Below are 11,814 nucleotides of genomic sequence, written 5' to 3'. Positions count from 1 at the left end.
CTCCAGCCCTTGCGCGCCACCCCGCATCTCCATGGTGCCGGGGTGCCCGGCCTCGGGGCCCGCGGGGGAGTCCGGTTTTCTAGAGCAGAAGTGCAGAAGTGGAAGGGCGTCTGCACGCGCAATTAACTTTCTAGCGGCCACAGAAAGGTAAAACTGAGCCGGACTGCAAGGCTGAGATCAGCCTGGGCAATTTAATAGAGTCGGCGAAACAGTCTCAAAATAAAAGTGGGCTGGGGATGGAGCTCAGGACAGAGGCCTGGGGTTCCACGCGGAGCACCAGCCTAACGCGCACACACAACCGGCAGGCAAATTCGGGATACCCGGCTGGGGCGGTGCTGGAGGAGCCGTGTCCCGGTTCCTGGTCCGCGGAGACGTGAAAGGAGTAGCCCAAGGTACCAGTTCATTCAAGGAGGGTCAAACACAGCAACGGAGGAAGCGGTCCCCGCCTCGGCCACCAGGGGGCGCGCGGGCCTCGCGCCGGCGGGCAGGGAGCGACAGGCGGCTCTTCCTCGCGGAGCCCACCGAAAGGGCGCGAGCGCGCTCACCGCCCCCAGCCCGGGTCCGCGCTGAGCGTTCGGTGGGGAGGACGTGGTGACTGCCCGGACGGGGCGCGAGCGGGAGTCGGGGCGGCGGCAGCCCGCTTGCGCTGGGAGGCGGGCCAGGAAGGACCCCACGGTGAGGAGGCGGGCTGGGCCGAGCGCAGAGCCGGGGCTGCGCGGGAAGCCGAGAGTGGGCCCTGGGCAGGGCTCTGTGCGGGACCGCGGCCCTAAGCTCAGGGGCCCCTTCTCGCTCGCTCTCCCCATCTCGTCCCCCTCCTGTTCTTGTTTGAAACAGAGTCTCACTTTTGTAGCCCATGGTGACCTCGAACTTGCAGTGATCCTCCCGCCTCAGCCTCCCAAGTGCTGGGATGGCAGGCGTGCACCTCCACTCCTGGCTCCCTTTGCTCCTCTTTTGCCCTGCGCCCCGGGCCCTGGGGAAAGCAAAAGCAATGGCAGAGGGTTCCGGTCGCCGATTACCGCGGGAGTGGGCAGAATGGGTACGGGCTGTCGCTGTAGCCTGGCGACACGAGAGACCTTGAGCCGCAGCAGCGCCAGCGCAGCTTCCCCACCCCTGACACGGCGGATCGGGAGTTGGTGGTTTGAAGCCTCGGAAGTTTGCAGGGGCAGCTGAGTCTGCAGTGGGCACCGGGCCTTAGGGACTGTGGAAGCGCAGTGTGTGCTCCATAGTGCTCATCTCTAGGCTTATTTTATAGAAGATGGAAAACAGTTCTATCACACTTAAACCACTACCTCAAATGTTTTGTTTTGTTTTCCATTTATTACAACTGAACCTGACCTTAATGGTTTGATAACAAAGACTGGAAAGGACCGGGAATGGAGATCAGTGGCAGAGGTCTTGCGTGATTAAGTTCCCCCGCCCCCGCTTCCTCTCTCTCTCTGCCACTAGCTTTGACTTCCATTTGCCAGGTCACCTTGTGGTCCAAGATAGCTGCTAAAGTTCCACAAATCATATCTCAAGTTCCAGATAGCAGGAAGAAGGAAAAATGAAAAAGAATACAAGGCACTCAGCTCCCAGCTAACAACTCCTTAATAAAGAGTCTTTTTGGAAGCCTCCTTCACACTTCTTACATCCCCTAAGCCACACAGCCACATGGCCACCCAGCTTCCTCTGAGTTGGGAGATGGACTTCTTCAGCGGGGCACATTGTCCCCTTCATAAGTTGGGCTTCTACCATCGCAGCATGTGGGCTTTTTCGTTTCTGAATCTGTTAGAAGAAGTCAGCCTTTAAAAAAAAAAAAAGTAGAAATCACAGAAGGCTGAGGCAGGAGGAGCAATATGAGTTTAAGGCCAGCCTGGGCTCCATAGTGAGACACTGTCTCAAAAAAGGTGCACATGATGTAATGTTCAAACACTACGTTAGTAAGAACTGAACACTGACCCTCTGGGTGAAATGGTGTGCTACCCGGATTTGTCACAGAATGACCTCGTGGTGGGAGGGGCTGTACAAAATGGTGGGGTGACAGTTGCTGAAGTGAGTGACAGATACATGGAACTCTATAGCATTCTCTCTGCTTCTGGATACCAGCTTATCCATTTTCTTAACACTTGTTCTTTTTGGGGGGTGAGCTAGGTACTGGGTTCTGAATCCAGGGCCTTTTTGCACTGAGCATCATCCCCAGCCCTTTTTGTATTTTTTATTTTGAGACAGAGTCTCGCTAAGTCACTTAAATTGCCAGGGCTGACCTCAGACTTACAGTCCTCCTGCCTCAGCCTCCCTGAGTGCTGGGATACAGGTTGCTGGGATTATGGGTGGGTACCACCATGTCTGGCTTCAAATTCATTTTAATTTACTTGAGCAGAGAGTGCCAGCAACACCCAGGCTCCAGGAAGTCCCCAAGGAAAGCAGGAAGAAGGAGGCTGGTCAGGTGTCTGCCTGAGGAGGGCCCCTACAGACTTGATAAACCCAAGGCAGGAGGGGAAACCCTGTCCACGACGGCCCTGGCAAAGAAACCAGTTGCTTGGGATAAAAAGCCAGACCAGGAAAGCCAGGTGTGGTGTCACACACCTATAATCCCAGCACTCGGGAGGCTGAGGCAGAAGGATCACTGTGAGTTCAAGGCCAGCCTGGACCACATAGTGAGTTCAAAGCCAGCTTGAACCACACACTCTGCCTTTAAAAAAAAAAAAAAAGAATTGAACCAGGAAATCTCCCTGCCAATAATGACAGTCACAACAGCAGCAGACACTGAGCTAAGGGCTTCACTGACAGAGGCAGCTGTGTGACTGCACCCACAGGGCACCTGTCACTCCTGCTCAGCACCTGTGCCCTCTGCTGGTTTTGGGATTTCATTGCCATTTACTGTCCACTCCTCTGGGGCTGTGTGGGTCTTGGAGTCCCCCAAGCCACCGCCAAGTTCAGAAAGGAGCTCAGCAGATGCATCCAGGCTGGGAAGCCCACCCAGAGTGGAAAGCTAGAACTCCTTTGTGCTTACATCAGTTGTACAGGGGGCTGGGGATTTATCTCAGCAGCACAGCCCCTGCCAGGCAAGCACAAGGTCATGAGTTTGATTCCCAGTACCAGAAAAATACCAAAAAATAAAAAAATAAAAATAAATAAATCAGTTGTACTGGCTTCTGGTCATTCATCATTCATAATGATGAATCCTGGTTCACCAGCTATAGTGGCGCACACCTGTAATGCTAGCACTTTGGGAGGCTGAGGCAGGAAGATCACAAATTCAAGCCCAGCTGAGGCAATTTAGTGACTTAGTGAGACCCTGTCTCAAATAATAAAAGGCTGGGGATGTAGCTCAGTGCAAAGACTGAGGTTCAATCCCCAGTACCACGAACAATAAAAGATCACATTTGCCCAGGGGTGGTGGCATATGCCTGTAATTCCAGCACTCAGGAGGCTGAGGCAGGAGGAGCACCATGAGTTTGAGGCCAGCCTCAGCTACATAGTGAGACCCTGTCTCAGAAAGAAAGAAGGCACTGTACCAGAATATGCCCCCTGCAGTCAGTATACTTCATTTGCCCAGGTGATAGTTCTTGTTGCTTCTGTCTCTCAGAAATGGCTGATCACTGTGACACATATTGTAAGAACCAATCAAAGACAGCCAAGTACTCGGCCTCTGTACCCCGCGGCCTTTGCGACCTCATAGAAACCTCCCTCCCTGGGCCTTTGAGGCCTGACAGTTGAGGAACAATTGACTTCTAGTCAGTGCCTGTCCAACATTAAATAAATCTGCTTCCAAATCCTGGGTGTTCTTTCAATGTTTCTGCTTGCCCTTGCATCGAGTGCATCACCCAGGAAGACCGACCATGCTGACCTCTTTGGTCACTGGTTGTGGCCCTCAAAGATGGAGCAAGGACCTCTCCAGGTCCTGACTGGAAGGTGCACCTTCAAGGTTTCTCAAGTCCTCTTGGAGGTCTGGAGGAGTCCTGGCTCCCTGCTCAAGCCGCTCACATCAGATCCCAAAGAGAGGAGGATACAATCTGTTTGTCAGTCTGTCTGCCTGCCTGCCTGCATGCATGCCTGCCTACCTACCTGATTCCAATAAGACCCCCGGGGGACCCCAGTTAGTCTGTCAGTCCTGCTCAGCTTGAGCAGAAGGAGACATGATCACCTCATTAGGACCACCCTTGAGGGGAGGGGATTAGCATGTTTAACCTCTGAGTGGCTGCTGCATGAATGTGTGAGTGAGTGGCCCGGACAGCGTAAGCTATAGGCTGCTCCGTCTGTGCACCAAGGCTAGGAAGCGCTGGTCGTGGGGGCTCACTGGGCCCTCACCTGCGGTTCCGCGGCGATTGACATATGGCATAATGGAGGCCTCACACACCCTGTTGTGCCTAAGTGCCCCTGAGGGGCTCAGCCAGATGGGCATCTCAGTGGTCTCTCTCTCTGAGAGGCATTCACCATTGTCTGTTGCACCGTCATTAAGGGTACACAACACACACTTAGGAAGTCAGAGATGGAAACTAATTAGTCAAAACCCACAGTCCCTGACTGCAGGAAAAAGGGCTTTTCTGAGATTATGGAGTTAAAAATGAAACCAAATCACTCAAAGAAAAAAGAGGCCCATTCTTCCTGATAGTTCCACCTTGTCACCCTCATCAGCCACTGGAGTTGCTGCCAACAGCTTCTCTCACACACACACACACACACACACACACACACCACTTCCAACTCATCTACTTCAGCCAGTTGAACTGGTTCCAGTAGATCAGTCATTGCCCGCACTCAGCCACAGAGCACCCCTGCCCGAGGTGCACCTATCCTGGTCGGATGGCATCGGCTAATCCCCACCTGAGGTGACTGTCAACAGTTCCTTCCAAGTTCCACATTTTGACTGAGGAAAACTTGGGCTGTCAGCTCTGATGAATGAGTTGCCATGACTTTCCCGAAGGTCACCCCACCTGGAAGCATAAAATCAGTCAAGTATTTCTCAAAGACATCAAAGAGAGGAGACAGCCATTCAACCACCGTTTCGCAGAAACCTGATAAAAGTACCTGATGTCTGTAAGAAAATCCAGTCTGATAGATGACCATACTCTCTGGCTAGAGTTGTAAAGGCTACGGACACACACAAAAATATGTCCCCTCCATCTGCAAGACACAAAGAAACGCAGCTTGGCATGATGGTGCACACCTATAATCCCAGCACCCTGGAGGCTGAGGCAGGAGGATCATTGCAAGTTCCAGACCAGCCTGGGCTACAAAGTGAGCTCAAGGCCAGCCTGAACTGCATAGCAAGATCCTGTCTCAAAAGAAAACAAAAACAAAACCCACAAAGAAACCTGATTATCCAGGCCCACCTCAACCTGAACCTCTCCTTGCCCTGTTGGGCCTGAATGGGTAGGACGGACTGAGCTCTATCAAACCTGACCCTGAGGGGCTGGGGATTTAGCTCAGCGGCAAAGCGCCTGCCTGGCAAGCGCGAGGTCGTGAGTTTGGTTCCTGGTACCAGAGAAAAACCAAAAAAAAAACCTGACCCTGAGAGCCTATGGTCATTGCAAAAGTCGGGGACAAACCTGTGACTTTCCTAATAGACAATGGAACAGAACTCTCTGCCTTCAAAAGTTCCCTCTGTCAAAAAGTTGCCATCACTGGGGCAACTGGGACTCTTGCCTCTTGTCCCTTCTGCCAGGCACAAACTTGCAGCCTGGGAGGACATAGCCCCAGACATAAATCCCTGTCACCATGCCAGTCAGCCTCCCTCTCATTTAACCCTGCACTTTCCCCAAGAGGAAGAGGATACCTAAATTAGCCCGAGACACATAGCTGCAATCCTGAAATTCTGAAAATTCTCTGAGAGGTAAGAGCCGAGACTTGCCTCCAGCCTGGGCATCAGCCATCAACCATGCCACCTCACTGCGGCCCCCACTGCTGTCAGATGTCACAAGAAATACAAACAGGCGTCCAGCCAGTACCTGCAGATGCCACCTGACTTACATGTCTAGATTTAAAGGATTCCTTCTGTTTGTGAGTTGCTCCCATAAGAAGATCCTGAGACAGGATGAAAAAGCCAGCTCACTTGGACTCAATTTCCACAAGGGCCTGGGAACCCTCACACTATTTGGGGGAGGCTCTAGCAACAGATTTTGCTGCTCCAAGACAGCCTGTCTGTGTTCCTTCCAGCTCCACAATTCCATCACGGTCCCCTGGGCCCTGAGATGGGGCCATCGACCACCTGCCTCTGATTGTGAAACTCCATCCAGGGGCAACCCCCACCTGCATCAAACAGTATCCCGACACCACGAGAGACTCAACTAGGAATTCAGAACCACACAATAAAAACCAGTAAGGCCCTTACCAATGCAAAGATTTGACAAGCATCCAAGGCACACTGGACACTCTCCTAGATCATTAACTCCTTCACTCCCTTTCCAGAGTCAACTTAGGGAGAAACTCTATAATAAGGGAACCATAAACTCCTGGTAGGAAAATTTTCAGTCTTGGGGACCTTGGCTAGGGCCCATCCTAGGACTGCTTCTAGTTGGGCCTTGTCTCAGCAGATCATGTGTAACATGGCCAGCAAAGATTTGCTGGGAAACTAAAAGAGGGGGAAATGTAGCAGAAAATGCCCCTGAAGGCAGTATACTTCAGTTGCCAAGGTGACAGTTCCTGTTGCAGTTCCAGTTGCTTCTGCCTCAAACAGCTGGTCACTGTGATGCATATTGTAAGATGCATAAGAACCAATCAAAAACAGCCAAGTACTCTGCCTCTATACCCTTCCCCCTTTGCAACCCCATAAAAACCTCCCTCCCTGGGCCTTTGAGGCCTGACGTTTTGAGGCACAATTAAATAACAACATTAAATAAATCTGCCTCCAAATCCTGGATATCATTTTGGTGTTTCTGTTTGCCAGCGCAGTACAACAAAACTAAAACATGCCTTTCTCCTATAAAACTCTCCTCCTGGGCTGGGATGTAGCCCCATGGTAACCTATGTGCACAGCATCCATGAGGCTTGTCTTCAATCCCCAATGCCACAAAAACAAGCACTCCAAACCCAGGAGTGAGGGGAGCCAGAGGTGGAGCTGCCCTCCACAGGCTGGGGCTTCCCCACCTGCATCCTCCAGCAGGAGGAGTTTGGCTGAGGAGGGTTTGGAGAAGGACAGCGGTGCAGCTGGTGTGGAGCATTCACTGCTGTACCTGAGGCCCAGGACAGAGACAGTGGGGGAGAGCTGGACATCTAGTCCTCCTCCCCAAATGTGTACACCCACCTCCTGACCCTTCCCCACCTGTGCTGGACACCAGTGGATTTGCTAAGGAAAAGCAAAACCCAAAGACCAGGAGCCCACCGAGGGGAGATTCCTTCCCCTCAGTCCCTAAAACCTGGCTGAAGTGTCTCCCACCCAGGTGGAAAATGAAGGGCACCTGACTATTTGAGAGAAAAGAACCAAGGACACTAACACTAGATGCTTCCCCATGAAATGGTGCAGTGAGATTGTGACTGAGGAAGGCTGACCACCTGCCTGTACTCTCAGCGCTCTAGGAGACTGAGGCAGGAGGGCTGCAAATTCAAGCATAGTCCAGGCAATTTAGTGACTTAGTGAGACCCTGTTTCAATGTAGAAAATAAGCTGGGCATGGTGGCACACACCTGTAATCGCAGCACTTGGGAGGCTGAGGCAGGAGGATCGTTGCAAGTTCGAGGCCAGCCTGGGCTACAAAGTGAGCTCAAAGCCAGCCAGAACTGCACAGTGATATCCTGTCTCAAAAAACAAAACAAAACAAAACAAAAAAGATAGAAAACAAAAACTGGCTGTGAATGTAGCCCAGTATGAAGGCCCCTGGAGTCAAACCCCAGTACAACCAATAATAACAGTAATAATAATAATAATAATAATAATTTAAAATAGGAACAAATCTGACAAAGAAATGCAAAACATAACATTGAAAACTACAAGTAGCATTGAAAATACATAGAGAGAACCCAAGTCTATAGGAATAGGACTGGGGATATAGTTCAGTGGTACAGCACCTGCCTGGCAAGTGCGAGGCTTTGAGTTTGATTCCTGGCACCAAAAACAACAACAATAACAACAAAAACCCAAGTGAACAGGAAGGCATTACTTGTTCAGAGCTGGGAGCAATAGTGTTGATGTAGCAGTGTCCTCCAGCTTGACTGCCAGACTCAGGCAGTCCTAGGGCTTTCTGTGCAGCAATAGACGAGCACTTCCTAAGTGAGTGCAGAGGACTCAACAGAGCCACAATGATCTTAGAAAGAGCAGAGCTGGGGGCCCCAAGCCTCCCAACTTCAAACTTACTGTGACCCTATAGCAACTAAGACTGGGTACAACCTGCACAAAGAGACATGGAAATCAGTGGAATAGAACTGAAATTCCAGAATAAATCCCCTACTTTCAACAAGCATGCAATACAATTCAATGGGGGAAAAGATTCACCTTCAACAACTGGCCACACACAGGCAAACAAACGAAACCAGATCCCTACCTCACACCGTATGAAACTGTTACTCAAATCAAAGACCTAAATGTAAGGACTAAAATTACAGAATTTTCAGGAGAAAATATATGAGTCAATCAATTAGAACAGGGGATAAGTTCTTGGCTATGACTCAAAAGCTCATGTAAATAGGGAAAAACAATTTGGAGAAAATAAATTTAAATTTCAAAAATTAGAAACAGTCTTCAAAAGACAAAATCAAAAACATGAAAAGACAACTCACAGAATGAAGGAAAACATTTCTAAGTCATATATTGAGTTGATGTTTAATATTCAGAATATACAAAGTACATATTATTATAACTCAACAGTAAAGACAGCCACACTAAAGAATGAGCAAAAATTTTTGTGTTGTTTTTGTTGAGACAAAATCTCACTAAGTTACTCAAGGTGGCCAAGAACTCATGATCCTCCTGCCTCAGCCTCCCATGTGCTGGAATTATAGATGTGCAACACAGCACCTGGCTCAAAGGCTTTGAAGAAACATTTCTCCAATCATTATTTAATTTGTAGCACTGCAATTTAATGTTACTAAAATAAAAAATATTTATGATTTAAAGAGTATGATAAATAGGCATAGAAATCTTCCAATGAATGTGTTTCAAACTCTGATGTTTAGGCTTTGAGCAAAAACTAACAAGAATTTTGGATTTGGAAATCAGAAATAGTGACATCAATTTTGTTACACACATATTAAACTTCAATAATTCTGTTGTTTTGCAACACTGGGGGTTGAATCCTGGCAGCACTGAGCTACACCCCCTGCCTTTTTTATATTTTATTTGGAGACAGGGTCTGGCTATGCAGTTCAGGCTGGCCTTGAGCTCACTTTGTAGCCCAGGCTGGTCTCGAACTTGCAAGGATCTTCCTGCCTCAGCCTCCTGAGTGCTGGGATTACAGGCGTGCACCACCATGCCCGGCTTAAATTGCCCAGTTTTGTCTCAAAATTTTTGTCCTCCTGCCTCAGTCTCCCAAGCAGATTTCCCAGTAATTTTTTTTTTCAAGTTTCTTTTTACCCAGTAATTTTAAGAAAAGAGAAAAAGCATAAGAACTAGTTTGTAGACTGGTATATGATCTTATTTTGCTGAAGATTAAGAGAAGATTAAATATCTTAATAGACTGTAAAGATTAATTACAAGTGTGAAGATTAATTAAAATAATATTTTATTATGTAACAAGAGGTTTTAATTACCTTGTGAAATAAAATATATTTTAATTTTTAAAAATGCAGTCATATGTAGCTTTAGGGATAAAACCTAGGTCCTGTGCATGCTAGGCAAGTTTTCTACTACTGAGCACCATTTCTGTCCTTTTTATATGTTTTTAACTTTTATTCTGAGACAGTGTTTCACTAAGGTGTCAAGGCTGGCCTTTGACTCTCCTCCCTCAGCCTCTCAAGTTCTAGTATTATCTCTGTGTAACACTGCACTTGGCATCATATACAATTTTTAAAAGTGGTTTTTGGAGCTGGGTGTAGTGGTGCATATCTATAATCCTAGCACTCAGGAGGCTGAGGCAGAAGGATCACCTTGAGTTGGATGCAAGCCTGGGCTACAAAGGCAGTCTGGGGGGCCGGGGATTTAGCTCAGCGATACAGCGCCTGCCTGGCAAGCGCAAGGTCGTGAGTTTGATTCCCAATACCAGAGGAAAAAATAAAACAAAAGCAGCCTGTCTCAAAAAGTGGGGGTGTGATCTGGGCTACACAGTGAGTTCAAGTCCAGCCTGGAAAACAGCAAGACCCTGTCTCAAGAACCGAAAACAAATCTAGGAGTTGTGGCACACACTTGTAATCCCAGCACTCAGGAGGCTGAGACACTGCTGCTGTAGCTCCATTTGAAGGCTCTGGGTTCAATCCCCAGTAGTGCAGGCTCATGTGCAAGTACACACACACCCACACCCACACCCACACACACACACACACACACACACATAATTCTAGAGACAGGAGCGGCGCAGTTGGGCTGAGTAAGGGGAAGGTAGAGGAGGAAAATGTTTCAGTGTTTGAAATATATAATCTAGCGTCTATCTGCAAAACAAGGCCAAAAGTCCACGCTGGAGTGATGGTGGCCTGGGCCAGACTCTTGCTGTAACACAGATAAGGTGAGGAGAGAAAGAATTAAGGACGACTGCCCTACTCTCTTATTCCTGGGACAATATACCCAACACCCACAATTAAGGAGGTGAGGTTTATTTTGGCTGTTTGGAGAAGTTTCAGTTCATAGTCTCTGCTGACTCCAAGTCAGGGTGAAACGGTCTATAGCAGGGCAACAGGAAGCAGAGGGAGATCAAGGGAGGAGGCGGGACACAGACCCTTCCAGGCCACGTGCCCAGTGACCCACCTCTTCCCACCAGGCTTCACCCTTCACCATCACACCCACTGGGCATGCTGGTGCACAGCTATAATCCCAGTATTCAACAGGTTGAGGTAGGAGGATCAAACCACACGTTTGAGGCCAGCCTGGACGACATAGTGAGTTCAAGGCCAGCCTGAATTATAGAATGAGACCCTGTCTCAAAAAACCAGAGGAGTTAATTTTTAAAAATCACACTGAGACATAAACCCATCAATGGACTAATTCAGCACTGCACACTCATGATCCAGTCACCTCCCAGAAGCCCCACCCAGGAGTGCATGAGGCCTTGGGGGACACGTATAAGCTGTAACAGTGATGCTTAAACTTTTGTTTGAGCAGCTGGGTAGTGAGCATCTGCCATGGAGACGGAGGAGACCAAGGAGCAGCTGAGGAGGGAAAGGCAGGGCGAGTTGTGCAGGCTCTGCTGCAAGTGGCGACGCCGAGGAGGAGATTCTCCAGATGGGCCTGGTGCTGGGCAATGCCTGCTGCCTTCATCTGGTCGGGGAGCCATTAAATAGATGCAAGCAGGAAATTGCAGGCCAAGGATCAGCCAGGGAGAGGCTCACTCTCCCCTACTTGCTTCTAAAAACTCGCTTTATCTCACATTAAATATTTATGTTCGTTACATCTATTTCCAAACTCTTCCTTTTTTTGAGGAGGGTACCAGGATTTGAACTCAGAACCTCATGCTTGGCAGGCAAGGCTGTGCCACTGAGCTGAGCCCTCAGCCCTCAAATTCTTCCTTTTGTTTCATGTATTGATGGCTCTAATTTTTGCCAGGCATCATATCATTTGAAATACCCTTGCTTAAAATATATACATTTAAAAAGCTGGGTGTCGTGGCGTATGCCTGTAATCCCAGCACTCAGGAGGCTGAGGCAGGAGGGTTGTTGTGAGTTCAAGACCAGCTTGGGCTACAAAGTGAGTTCAAGGCCAGCCTGAACTGCATAGCGAGATCCTGTCTCAAAAAGACAAAAAAAAAAAAAAAAA

Source organism: Chinchilla lanigera, unplaced genomic scaffold, assembly GCF_000276665.1.
Source record: "Chinchilla lanigera isolate Chin_1 unplaced genomic scaffold, ChiLan1.0 scaffold00078, whole genome shotgun sequence".
Classification (NCBI taxonomy): domain Eukaryota; kingdom Metazoa; phylum Chordata; class Mammalia; order Rodentia; family Chinchillidae; genus Chinchilla; species Chinchilla lanigera.
Note: the sequence above shows the minus strand (reverse complement) of the source record.